General features: G+C 40.6%; 1 pseudogene; it reads right to left on the reverse strand.

The window, feature by feature from the left end:
• The window catches only part of LOC106735077 (trafficking protein particle complex subunit 2-like), a 31,695-nt pseudogene extending 18,814 nt beyond the window's left edge, over nucleotides 1-12,881 (reverse strand).
• Nucleotides 12,882-13,654: the final 773 nt, after the last annotated feature.

Genomic DNA, 13,654 nt, shown 5'->3' on the forward strand with positions numbered 1-13,654 from the left:
TAAATAGATAGATATCTCAAGAAGGGAGCGAAAGAGAGAGAAGTAGTGTGTTATGGCCAGCCCTGCCAGGTATTTAGTGGTTAAAAACTATTATAAATTAACAGTGTGCAGGGACCAGCAGTTAGTGTAATGGCTATGTCACTGGACTTCCATGTAGTTGACCGTGTTCAAATCCCGGACCTGGTGACTTAAACTCACACCAGGCACGTGTGCGTGCATGCCCATGATTCCAAGAGGAGAATAGAGGAGAAGAGATTATGGTGTGGCCATCCTCCCTGGGGGGTGATTTCTCACTTTTTGTATCTCTGTCTCTCTCTGTTTTTCTGGCAAACACACATGTCCTATGGCAAAAACCTCTCAAAAAAAAAATTAATAGTGTGTGGGACCAGCAGATAGCATAATGGTTATGTTGCTGGACTTCCACGTAATTGACTATGGTTCGAGTCCTGGACCCGGTGGCTTAAAACTCATCTTCACACATGTGCATGCATGCCCAAAATCCAGAGAGGAGAATGGTGAAGAAGAGACTGAGGCATGGCCATCCCTTCTGAAGGGTGATTTCTCACTTTCTGTCTCTCTAGTGAGTGCATGCGCCCTACAGTGAAAAATCTCTCTGGAAAAAAAAAAAATTAATAGTGTGAGGTAGGCTCAAGAATAGGTAGATTAATGGAACGGAGTAGAAAGTTCAGAAATAGATGCAAAAGTATCTTAGAATATATGTAGAAGCAGGTACCATTTTGAATCAGTGGGTGGGAAAGCATTGTTCAATAAATGATGTTTTTGTGAACTAGCTAGCTAGTTCAAAATAAAAATAAAGTTGGATCCAACCTTACATTTTACTTGAAGATAAACTCTAGGTATATTAAAGACTTAAACATGAAAGAATAAAAATAAAATTTAAAAGTACTAGAAGTGAACAGAAAAGAGTGGCCCAGCTGTAGCAGCACAGGCAGTTGGGTCCCTGACCTACTGGAGCCACATGGAAAGCCTGGGTTCACCTCCTGACCAAGCTAACATTCCAGGTGTAGCCATGTGTGCTTGGAATCCAAGCATCATATTTAGGATGCTGGGGCAGAAGGATCGCAGCATGGGAAGACTATCAGAAATACCTTTCTCTCATGGGACGAGCAGATGGAGTAATGGATATGTCGCTGGACTCTCACATAGTCAACCACAGATCGAGTCCTGGACCCGGTGACTTAAAGTCATGCTGGGCACATGTGCGTGTGTGCCCAAGATCCTGAGAGGAGAATGGAGGAGAAGTGAGCAGATAGAGTAATGGATATGTCGCTGAACTCTCACATAGTCAACCACAGATCGAGTCCTGGACCCGGTGACTTAAAGTCATGCTGGGCACATGTGCGTGTGTGCCCAAGATCCTAAGAGGAGAATGAAGGAGAAGGGATTGTGGCATGGCCATCCCCCTGGGGGGGTGATTTCTGGCTTTCTGTCTCTCTGTCTCTCTCTGTCTTTCTGGAGAATGCACGCACCCTATAGCAAAAACCTCTCAAAAAAAAAAAAAAGGAAAGAAAGAAATACCTTTCTTTCTCCTGCTCTCTTCTCCTTTCTCTCTCTCTTCCTCCTCCTCTCTTTCTCTCTCATTATAAATGAAGGAGATGGAAGAGAAGTAAACCAAAGAAGAATGTTCTTGATGCTTTCACAGTGGGGAGGAGGATTATTCTAAGTATGACAGAAAACACAAAATAACAAAACACTGATACATGAGACTATATAAAAATATTATTACATCTGATTTTTTTAAGTCAAAAGAAAAACAATTAGCAGAAATGATTGCAACTCTCTTGAAAGGTAAATAACTCATTTCCCTGAATTTATGAAGAATGCCTACAAATCAATGAGAAAAAATATGAATAGTTCTTGGAAAGGAGATGCAAATACTTCCCAAACAATTAATAAGATATCTCAGTTTCACTTATAATAATGGGAAATGCAAATTACTATCACAATGAGATGTCCTTTATCATCTATCATTCTGGCAAAGATCAAAAACTTGGGAACAAACTGTGTGGGCCAGGGTGTGGGAAAGAAGCATTTCCTCCATGGCATCCCTGGGAGCAATGGGGCACTACCTAGCAAACTGTCAAATACACGTGTCCTCTGCTCCAGTTTGTCTGCTTCAAAGACTTTGTTTTTCTTGCTTGCTATGAGATGTGTCCAGATATTTTCACTCTGACATTCTCTGTGCCAGCAAAATTTGGGGAACAATCCAATCAATAAGGAGCTATTTAATGAAATTATAATATATCCCTATACAGTTGCACTAAAAGTTGCAATAGCTCCATTTGTACTAATATGAAACCCTTTCTATAATACATTTTCTATGACTAAGAAGCACCTGAGAAAAGAAAAATGTGTGTGCATCCATAGATAAGAGAAATACACAAAAACAATCGCAATCAATCTGAAGAATGGAGTGGTTAGGCAACAAGAGTGGGAGAGAAATTTATTTTTCACTGAGTACCCTTTTATGCTTTTCAGATTTTATAGCATAATCATTAGCTATAAAAATATCAGTATAATTCTTGTGATTAGCAGGTGGTGTTAACGGTGAGGTTACTGGACTCCCACATACTTGACCACGGTTCAAGTCCTGGACCCAGTGGCTTAAACTCACATGGTATACATGTCCATGTGTGCCCAAAATTCCAAGAGGAGAACGGAGGTTAAGGGATTGTGGTGTAGCCACAGGGGGTGATTTCTTGTGCACGCGCTCTCTCTCTGTCTTTCCAGTGAGAGCATGCACCCTATAGCAAAAACCTCTCTTTAAAAAATTAATATAATTCTTTAAATATACACTACCACTATCCACCTCTTGCTTTCCTATTTCCAAAAGTGAATGGTCTGTGCAGACACAGACTCAAAGGATCTAGACACTAAAAAGAGTCTGACAACATGTACTTCCACCTCAACTCTCATTTTTTGCATTTTTAAAATTTTTCATGTAATAGTTATACATATTTGAGGGGCATAACATGATTTTTCAGTACCAGAATACAGTATGTTATTATTAAATCAAAGTAATTCAAACATCTCTCATTTTGGGAACCAGCAGTTAGCGTAATGGCTATGTTGCTGGACTCCCACGTAGTCGACCGCAGTTCGAGTTCCGGACCCGGTGGCTTAAAACTCACGCCGGGCGCATGTGCGTGCGTGCCCAAGATCCTGAGAGGAGAATGGCGGAGAAGGGATTGCGGCGTGACCATCCCCCCGGGGGGGTGATTTCTCACTTTCTGTCTCTATGCCTCGCTCTGTCTGTCTGGCGAGCGCATGCGCCCTATAGCAAAAACCTCTCAAAAAAAAAAAAATCTCATTTTGACCATTTCTCAATACTTTGAGTTAGGTACATTCAAAATTCTCTTTTTTGCCTACTCTTAAATGTACAGAAAATTGTTCACCCGACTGCATTATGTAATGTTAGAAATTGTTTGTCTTTTCTACCTGTAACTGTGTTTGTATTAATCAACATCACTCTACTCCCCTCTCCCTTGCATCCTTCCCAATCTCTACTCTTGAACTATTACTAAACATGTGGTCCAGAGATGAGCAGTATCAGTATTGCCTGGGAGTTTGTTAGAAATGCAGGACCTTGAGCCTCACCCCATGCTCACTGAACCAGAGACTGTGCTTTAACAAGATGATGTACCAGGTGATCCCTGTGCACATTTTGTTCTGATGAAGGCTCAGTGATCCAGCCTGTACTGGAAAAACCCTAGAAAAAGAGAGATCACTTCTTTCTGAATTCCTCTATTTCTCCTTAATGATTACCATATACTGGGCACCAGCCATGTGCAGAGGGTCACATAAGTAATTGGTCACCATTCATCCTCACAATAACCCTAGGAGGTATGGGACTTCCCAAGGTGGACACGTCCCACCAGCAGTGTGAGAGATTACTCTGGGCAGAACACCTAAGTCGCACAAACTGTTCTTATGGAATAAGACTACTACTCTGTTCAGATATTTTCGATGCTTTCAATTATTCAAGAAGAAAGTCACAGTTTAGTGCTAGGGTCTCCCTCACACTTCTTTAAATTACAGATGATCATCCCTCTGCCTATTTTCGTCTTTACAACTCAGACTCCCTGCCTTTCAACAGTTCAGTTGTGAAGCTATTATACTAGGTCAAAGCTATCTTCCTATTGCTTCCACACACTGGTATGTTACCTCTCAGATCCACATATAGAAAAGAATTGTGGGGGGACCAGCAGTTAGCATAATAGCTATGTCGCTGGACTCCCATGTAGTCGATCGCAGTTCGAGTCCTGGACCCAGTGGTTTAAACTCATGCTGGGCGTGTGTGCGTGCGTGCCCAAGATCCCAAGAGGAGAATGGAGGAGAAGGGATTGCAGTGTAGCCAGTGATTTTTTGCTTTCGGTCTCTCTGTCTCTCTCTCTCTTTCTGGCGAGCTTATGCACCCTATATCAAAAACCTCTCCAAAAAAAGAAAAAAGAAAAAAGAAAAGAGTTGTGGGGAAACATGCTCAATGAGATGCTAGAATGTTCTCTATTGGGACAACAAACAGGTGGTTATGATGCAGAAATCAGTAGGCAGACCAATAGAAACCAACAGATAGTTCAAAACCAATTCAAGTTTATCTTACAGCAAATAGCCTTGAAATCAAAAGTGAAAAAAATAATAAATAGCAAGGTTTAACTGGCTAATACTTTGGTGGAATGTATGCACACGAGCTTTGGCTAGATTAAAGATAAAAATGTGATAAACAATATGTTGATATGGACAAGTCTTGGAAAGATAAGGACATTTCTAAGTACAACACTCAAAGCACAACCATGATTGGGAACCAGCAGTTAGAGTAATGGCTATGTTGCTGGACTCCCACGTAGTCGACCGTGGTTCACGTCCTGGACCCGGTGGCTTAGAACTCACACCAGGCGCGTGTGCATGCGTGCCCAAGATCCCAAGAGGAGAATGGAAGAGAAGGGATTGCGGAGTAAGCATCCCCCCTGGGGGGGTGAGTTCTCGCTTTCTGTCTCTATGTCTCTGTCTGTCTGGCGAGTGCATGCACCCTATAGTGAAAACCTTTCAAAAAAAAAAAAAAACATGGCCATGATGGATGAACTTGACTTTCAATTTTAAATTTCTGTACATCCCAACCCATCACTGTTAAAAGGCAATTGAGGGACCAGCAGTTAGCTGGTCTCTCATGTAGTTGACCACGGTTCACTTCCCAGACACAGTGGCTTAAAAACTCACGCCGGGCATGTGTGCATGCGTGCCCAAGATCCCGAGAGAAGAATGGAGGAGAAGGGATTGCAGTGTGGCCATCCCCCCCCTGGGGGATGATTTCTCACTTTCTGTCTCTCTGTCTCTCTCTGTCTGTCTGGCAAGCGCATGCGCCCTATAGCGAAAAAGAAACCTCTCCAAAAAAAAAAAAAAAGGCAATTAACATCTGATATAAAATATCCATAATATACATGATGTTAGATTAAACTAGCCATTAACTATAGATCTTACAAATCAACTAGGAAAATAAACCCACTATATCTTAGAGAAGGCAGAGAAGAGCAAACAAGATGAAATTATGAAATATAAATGCCCAACAAATACATGAAAAAATTTTAACTGTTAAGTAAATACAAATGGAAACACTATGAGTATAAAATTAGAAAGTGCTTAAAAAGTATTAAACTTCGATAATGCAGAGAAGTGGGCATGATTATATAATGAGACAGAAATTTAGGTAGGTATGATAGGTATTTTCTCAACTTATATTTGTATTTTAAAACCTAAAAATATTTTTGACCTGAGAGATCTATTTCTAGAAATTTAACTTGTAAAAAATACTTAAATACAAGGATATATTACTTGAGAACACTTAAATATCAATACTTAAAATGGAAGGATGTAATCTCAGTATAACATTTTAAAAAGAAAGGAAAGAGAAAAGGTTGCATCTAAATGTTCCAAACAGGATTTAGTTGAGTAAATTATGGTTTATCTACCTAATGGAACACAATGTAATCATTTGAAAATACTCAAAGGTAGATTTATTTATACAAAAAAATTGTCATGTATTATTATGTAGGGTAAAATATTAGAAACATAATTTTCAAAGTGAATTCCAGGGGTATTTGTGGGAGTATGTGTATGACAGAGCCATAGATTAAAATGTTTGTGCAGGGGGCTGGCAGGTGGTATGATGGTTAAGATGCTGGATTCCCACATGGACAACTGCAGTTTAAGTCTCAGACACGGTGGCTTGAAAATCATGCTGGGCATGTGTGCATGTGTGCCCAAAATCCCAAGAGGAGAATAAAGAAGAAGGGATTGTGGTATGGCTATCCCCCTCACCGACGGAGTGATTTCTCACTTTCCCTCTCTCTGAATCTTTCTGTCTCTCTCCTCTCCAGAGATCACATGTGCCCTGTGACAGAACCTAAAAAATAAATAAATAAGTAGATAGATAGATAGACAGATAAAGTTTGTGCAGGATATTTATTACTACAATGTAATGATAGCAAAAATGAAACAAACTTGAAACAACTTAGATTTTAATCAATGCAGACTGGTAGGATAGCTTTACCACAAAACTATTCAAAAGAATGAGGTACATCTATATGTACTAATATGGAAAGATACTGAGATATTTAACTGAAAATTTAACTAAAAAAACAAGACTGAGTGCAGTATGAAGAATATTATCTCATTTGGGGAACCAGCAGTTAGCATAATGGCTATGTCGCTGGACTCCCACGTAGTCGACTGCGGTTCGCGTCCCGGAGCCCGTGGCTTAAAACTCACGCCGGGTGCATGTGCGTGTGTGCCCAAGATCCTGAGAGGAGAATGGAGGAGAAGGGATTGCGGCGTGACCATCCCCCCAGGGGGTGATTTCTCACTTTCTGTCTCTCTGTCTCTCTCTGTCTGTCTGGCGAGCGCACGCGCCCTATAGCAAAAAACCTCTCCAAAAAAAAAAAAAAGAATATTATCTCATTTGTAGAAAATAAAAATGACACATAGCTACACATACAATATGCTTTCATATACATACACTCCTCAAAGGATATCAAAGAAACTATAAACAATGGTTAATTACATAGGTAGGAACCTGGGCCAAGGAAATGCAAAGGAAGACTCATTGTTTTATACCTTTCTACCGTGCTTGAATATTTTCTATGTGCATTTATTGCTATGTATTCACATAGGCACAGCTAGTCATAGAAAAATATGTATGTATGGGTATACCACAGAAACCCAATAATTATCTTTAGCTATTGAGACTATAATTTTTATCTTTTGTTTATCTTTATTTTCTGATTTTTCTATCATGAATATGCATTACTTATGTAATTAATGTATTTTAATTATTTCAAAAATATACAACCCATTTGAAGCAAAATTTCGTTTACATTTTTATTTTGTTTAGGATATAATTACAGATGCATAGAAAATGAATAGAAGGAAACATGAATAGTAGAATTACCTGTTTATGGGATCACTGGGAGATTTTAATGTTCTCTTTACTTTCAATATTTATCACTAAGTTTTAACATTCAATATTGTTTATTTTATAACCAGAAATATACATATTTTGAAATAAAACTAAAGCAAGGAACTAGCCTGTCCCATGTTGGAAGAAGTAGATTCAACATTGCAGAGGAAATACAAAAGAATGTGAAGACACTTGACATTAACAGACAAAAGTAAACTTTGGAGCCTCCTTGGGCAAAGCTGGTGTCAGGTGAAAGTGGGAGGGAGGTTCACAGGCTTAAGGATCCTTTGATGTAAACTCAAAGAGCTCTAGAATTTTGAAGTTGGAGTAGACTCCAGATTACCTAATTAAACCCAGCAGCTGAGTCCAGATCTTGCAGAGACTTCTGTTGTTCCACCTACATGGGGTTACTAACTTGGTCTTTCACTTGCAGACAGGAAGGGAAAGTATACCTACTTTCAGGGTGCTACACTGAAAAGACCAGCCTTCTTCCTGCTGTGGCCCAATTCTCTAGACATGCCTTTCCTTTCTTTTGAGTTCCGGCTCAGTTCAGATGGGATTGGAACACTCTCGTGCGGCTAATCTCATACATTACTCACCTCCTACACCTGTAGGTGGAACGCAGTTTGCCATGGTGTTTCCATGGGTTTTGGCACACAAAGACATCCCATTAAGCCCAAAGGGCAAAACACTCCTTTGAGAACTGAGGCAACCAATTTTGACGGAAACCTATCTATGAGTGGGCATGAAACAGTTAAATTGCAAAATCCCCAAAGGGTACCATTTAGTAATTTTTACTCCACACTTCTGCAACCCAGGGGAACCTTTGCAAATGAGAAATGAAAAGCCACCATTAAGACAAGATCTTCTGGGTCACGATGCAGGGTCTCACATGCAGCACCCAAAGTCAGAGGCTATCCCCATTCCCATGAAGTCAAAGACGCTTATAATAGACCTCCAGTCAACAAAGAGGAAGAAACAAGGAAGGAAGAACCTGCATAATAGAGTAGTGGTATGTTATGTACTCACCTCCTACATATAATCAGTTCACACCAATTAGTGTGACAACAAATAAAGATCATTCACAGTGGTTACCAGGCCACAGTGTGCATTGGACTCGCCTGGGATGCTCCTAAACATTACAGATAACCAAGCCTCAAGTGTTTCATTGAATCAGTCTGGGGCCAGGGTTGGGCACTGGTGTTTCTAAAATGCTCCTTCAAGTGATCTCTAATGAATAGCTGTGATACAAACCACTGAGCTAGGGAATTGAAGTCTGATGGGTGATCTCTACACAGATCAAGAATAGATTCTGAGCATAAAAATTGGACCTCCCAATCTGCTCCCCACTCAACTGCCAGGAAGATTTTTCTAAAAGGGGATATTAATCACCTCCTCCTCTACTTCAAACCACTGAGAAATCCAAATGATTACAGGATAAGACCCTCCTTAGCCTGACCTGTAAGACCTCTCATGATCCTGGGACCAGCAGTTAGAGTAATGGCTATGTCACTGGACTCCTATGTAGTCTACCACGGTTCACGTCCCGGACCCAGTGGCTTAAAACATGCCGGGCACGTGCGCATCTGTGCCCAAGATCGCGAAAGGAGAATGGAGAAGAAGGGATTACAGTGTGGCCATCCCCCCTGAGGGGTGATTTCTCACTTTCTATCTCTCTGTCTCTCTCTGTCTGTCTGACAAGCGCACGTGCCCTATAGCAAAAACCTCTTCAAAAAAAAACAAAAAAAGAAAACTCACACCGGGCACATGTGCATGCGTGCCCAAGATCCCAAGAGGAGAATGGAAGAGAAGGGATTGCGGTGTGGCCATCCCCCCTGAGGGGGGGGTGATTTCTCACTTTCTGTCTCTCTGTCTCTCTCTATCTGTCTGGTGAGTGCACGCGCCCATAGCAAAGACCTCTCAAAAAGAAAAAAGAAAAGAAAGACCTCTCATGATCCTGTCTTCTCCCTACTCATACTCTGTACTCCTACCGTGCTGGTCTATTGTTTTTCCCTAAACTGTCATGTTTTGTTAAGTTGATGCTTCTTCTGTCTGAAATTGCTTCCCACACTTTCATATAATTGCTTTCAAGGCCAAAGTCTCCTCTATGTAGAACAGATCTTTCTCCTGTTTGTTTCATGTACAGACTGCTCTTTTAACACATTACTATGATTTCCAATATATTGTTACTGCTCTCTAGCATCTATTACTACAGTTGGTCATTTGCCTGTGTCCCCAGTAAATGGACTCTCTTGAGGCTAAGGGTCTCATTATTCCTACAGACCTAAGTCAATGCACACCCCAGAGATATTATGTTCAATCATAAGAGCAGGCCCATATGTGGGGCTTAAAACAAGAGCACAGAGGCCCAACTAGAAAACAACTCAAGTATTAAAATGTTTTAAGTCAAACAAGCCTTCTGCTAAATAAAATATGCTCCATCCTCATGCCTCGAAAAATGTACCTTAACAATCTAGAAAGCGAGGGCCTCTTATGCACCTAAGCAGTCACCCCCAACCCACACGTCCACACATCATCTGTGTCCTTTCTCAAACAGCCACTCTGACCACACTTCAGGCCAAGGAGTTTATCTAGTGATTCAGACCCACACAGGACCTAAAGAAGACTCTGAGTTGTTTGGGCAGAAAATTCAGAGTCCAGACTTTCTAGCGCCTGATCTAAAAGAGGTAGAGAGGTTTGAGTTCTGGGTGTGGGTGGGTCTTGCTCTTGGACTCATGAATTCCCCCACCCATGGAGAGAAGTGCAACCAGAGGAGAGCCATAGCAATGTCCTCTAAAGCCCTAGGTCCAAGGCAGAGACCCTCCTTCTACAGCCCCAACTTGTTTTAAGTAGCATCATTTTCTCCAGGAAGCTTTCCTTGATTCCCCAAGCTATAAGTTATTCCTCTGCACTCTCAAAGAACTAAGTGGTTATTTCAACTTCTGCACTCAGACCAGTGTATTTCAATGATCTGTTCCTAGGTCTGTGTCTCCACTATGTTTTGGACCTTCTTGAGAACACAGACTTTATCTCACTCATCACTATGGACTCCTAGGCATCTGCTGCAATGCATGGCACAGGGCAGACCCTTACCTGACATCCAATGAATGAACTCATGAAGCAGGTGATAATGGAAATGAGGGGATACTGACCAGACTCAGACACTAAGTCTCCTTACTGCCCTCCAGGCTAAGAGGTTCATCAGTGACCTTTGGAAGACAGAGTAGCAATTAACATGGGTAATTGAAATAAACTCTACTCACACCTGTATACAATTTATGACTTATTACAAATACATTATTTTTGAAGAAATTAAATTCTTCATGTTCTACTAGAATTTCTATTTACAAATAACCCTTACACAGTCTTAATAAAACCATCCCCCCCCAAAAAAAATGACACCTCAAGTTCTTTTTAAGATAGGACCAAATCTTAAGCACCTCAGGAAATCACCCAAGACCTGTATGAGTCTGAATAAATGAGAGGGCTCCTTCTTCCTACTCACATCGCTTTTTCCACACCTTGTAGGTAGAACCACCTAGAAAAAAAAGGGTTTCTCTTTAGTAGTTAATGACTCCAGTACATCTCTGGATGATGACAAAAGCAATTTGAAGTGATTAGAGTAATGCTCTCCTGGTAGCATGCCTTTTGCTTCACATAGCAGTAGGTGAATCCTTGATCTATTGGGTTGAGTGTTTTGCTTTTTTGTTTTATTTTTTTCATCCTCTGCCGATTCACCCAGAGAGGTTCTGAAATTGTGCAACTGACAGATTGTAATAGCCTGCACCCAGGGAGTGGTAGAGTGAGCACAATGAGTCACAGACCACAACAAAGCCCTTCCTGGCATGTTGGATTCACTTGGCAAGCCCAGAGGATGTAAAATTAACAGCAAGACAAGGAGCATCTTTGTTATTTGTCAACAAACTGCACTGACCATTGCAAAGTCTTGGCAGCCTGACACAGGGAAGCCTTGGAGCAAGGAATGGGGGAGCAGGTAAACAAAATGATGGAAAACCCCATTTTCCAGATGACCAAGAATCAGACAGGTGTGTCAACAATGATTTCTTTTTCTGACCCCAGTGACCTATTTTTCTATCACATCCAAGAAAACAAAAGGGTGCCTCTGTAGGAGTAGTAGTGGGGCCCTCACATAGATATGAATAATTGAACTTAAAATGAAAAGACTTAAGATATCTGGCTGTATTAAATACCAGCTCGGTGACTTTGGGCAAGTCCTGTGATGCCTGAGTGTCTGACTCCATATGTCCATAAAATGCAAATAATGTCTACCCTACCCAACCAGTAACATTTTTGTAAATATCATGCAAGATAATGGAAGTTAAAAACAGTTTGTAGGTACAATTTTCAGTACAAGTAATGTTTTGTTTTGTTTTGTTTTCAGGCTATTTAATCAAGTTATAAACAATGTACACATTCCTGAGTATACTCCATTGTGGTGATATCAATTTCTTTGGAATTTTTCTGAATTCAGCTTAAAAGGTGTTTCTTCCCAGGACCAGCAGTTGGCATAATGGCTATGTCGCTGGACTCCCATGTAGTCGACTGCAGTTCGAGTCCCGGACCCAGTGGCTTAAACACACGCCGGGCACGTATGCGTGCATGCCCAAGATGCCAAGAGGAGAATGGAGGAGAAGAGTTTGGCCATCCCCCCTGAGGAGGGAGTGATTTCTCCCTTTCTGTTTCTCTGTCTCTGTCTGTCTTTCTAGCGAGCACACACACCCTATAGCAAAACCACTCAAAAAAAAAAAAAAAAAAAAAGTGTTTCTTCCCAAGAAACTGAACTTTTCTGTCAAATGCACTTGATCAAATAGGAGAATTTGGTTATAAAATGGATTCATTCCAAACTTTATACATAAGTTGCATATAAAGTAATAGTAAAGAAGTTCTTTATTCTATCTTCTTGCCTTATATCATGAAGCATACTAAATCTCATATGGCCTGCAGTGACAAATCCAGACATAAACTACTCATTGAACTTGTCCAATGAGTTGTTCAACAGCCACATGTTCTCTTCTACTAGGTCGAGAGCAGCATAAGCTACGAATTGGTTCAGATGACAATGATCATCTTTGGGTTCCACTTTCCCAGCTGGTAAAACTCCATTTCAAAAACTGGATTATTGAGACCAGCAGTTAGTGTAATGGCTATGTCACTGGACTCCCATGTAGTCGACCACGGTTCGAGCCCTGGACCCCATGGCTTAAACTCACGCCAGGCACATGTGTGTGCATGCCCAAGATCCCTAGAGAGGAAGGAATTGCGGCATGGGCATGCCCCCTGGGGGCTGATTTCTCACTTTCTGTGTCTCTGTCTCTCTCTTTCTTTAAAAAAAAAAAAAAACTGGATTATCATAGTGGCCAACAATTACAAAATAGTAGGTTCCAGACATTATCCTCACTATAGCTCCTGCTACAAAACACTGGTAATAGAAACACCCAGTCAGTCCTCCAGTACAAATAATATTTTTATTGTTATTATTTTTAGTACAAAAAGATACTATCCAAAAGTCAATTCCAGACAGACTAGACAGAGCTTATTTTATTGTATTAGGTTCAAAGAAACAAATGCATTTGTAAACAAATATTCCATCATTGGAATTTCCACAGGTTGTTATATAGTCTAACTCTAAAATTAAAAAAAAAAGTATAGAACAATGTCATCTCTAACCTTACATAAAGAAAATTAACACCTATCTGTACAGCTTCATTATCCAATATCTAACTAAGCCTTGAGTTCAAAGCCTTTTTTAGTCAACATTTTCTTAACTATGGGCCAAGCCCTGGACTGGTCACCAGATAAGCAAATACAACCAAGACAGCCATGTTTCTTGCTCACAGTGGAATGAAGGAGTGAGACAAGTAAACAACTTAGTACCTGTTACAGATACAGTGTAATATATAGAGAATGAGAACAAAAGGCAGGAATAATCTTTTCTACTTGTGCAATCATGAAAGTTTTAGAGAGGAAATGATTCTCAAACAAAGCCTTAAACATTAGTTTTCCAGGAAGGTGGCAACTGGGAGGAATTCCCAAGAATGAAAGAATGAGATTAAATGCCTGGAGTCCGAGTGTTCAGGGAAATCAAAAATTACCTGACCATGGGAAGAAAGGGTGCACTATTAGAGAAGGTGACAGGACAAGCAAGGTCAGGTCATGACAGTC

The sequence above is a fragment of the Tupaia chinensis genome, unplaced genomic scaffold (genome assembly GCF_000334495.1).
Source record: "Tupaia chinensis unplaced genomic scaffold, TupChi_1.0 Scaffold000291_1, whole genome shotgun sequence".
In the NCBI taxonomy this organism is placed as follows: Eukaryota; Metazoa; Chordata; class Mammalia; order Scandentia; family Tupaiidae; genus Tupaia; species Tupaia belangeri.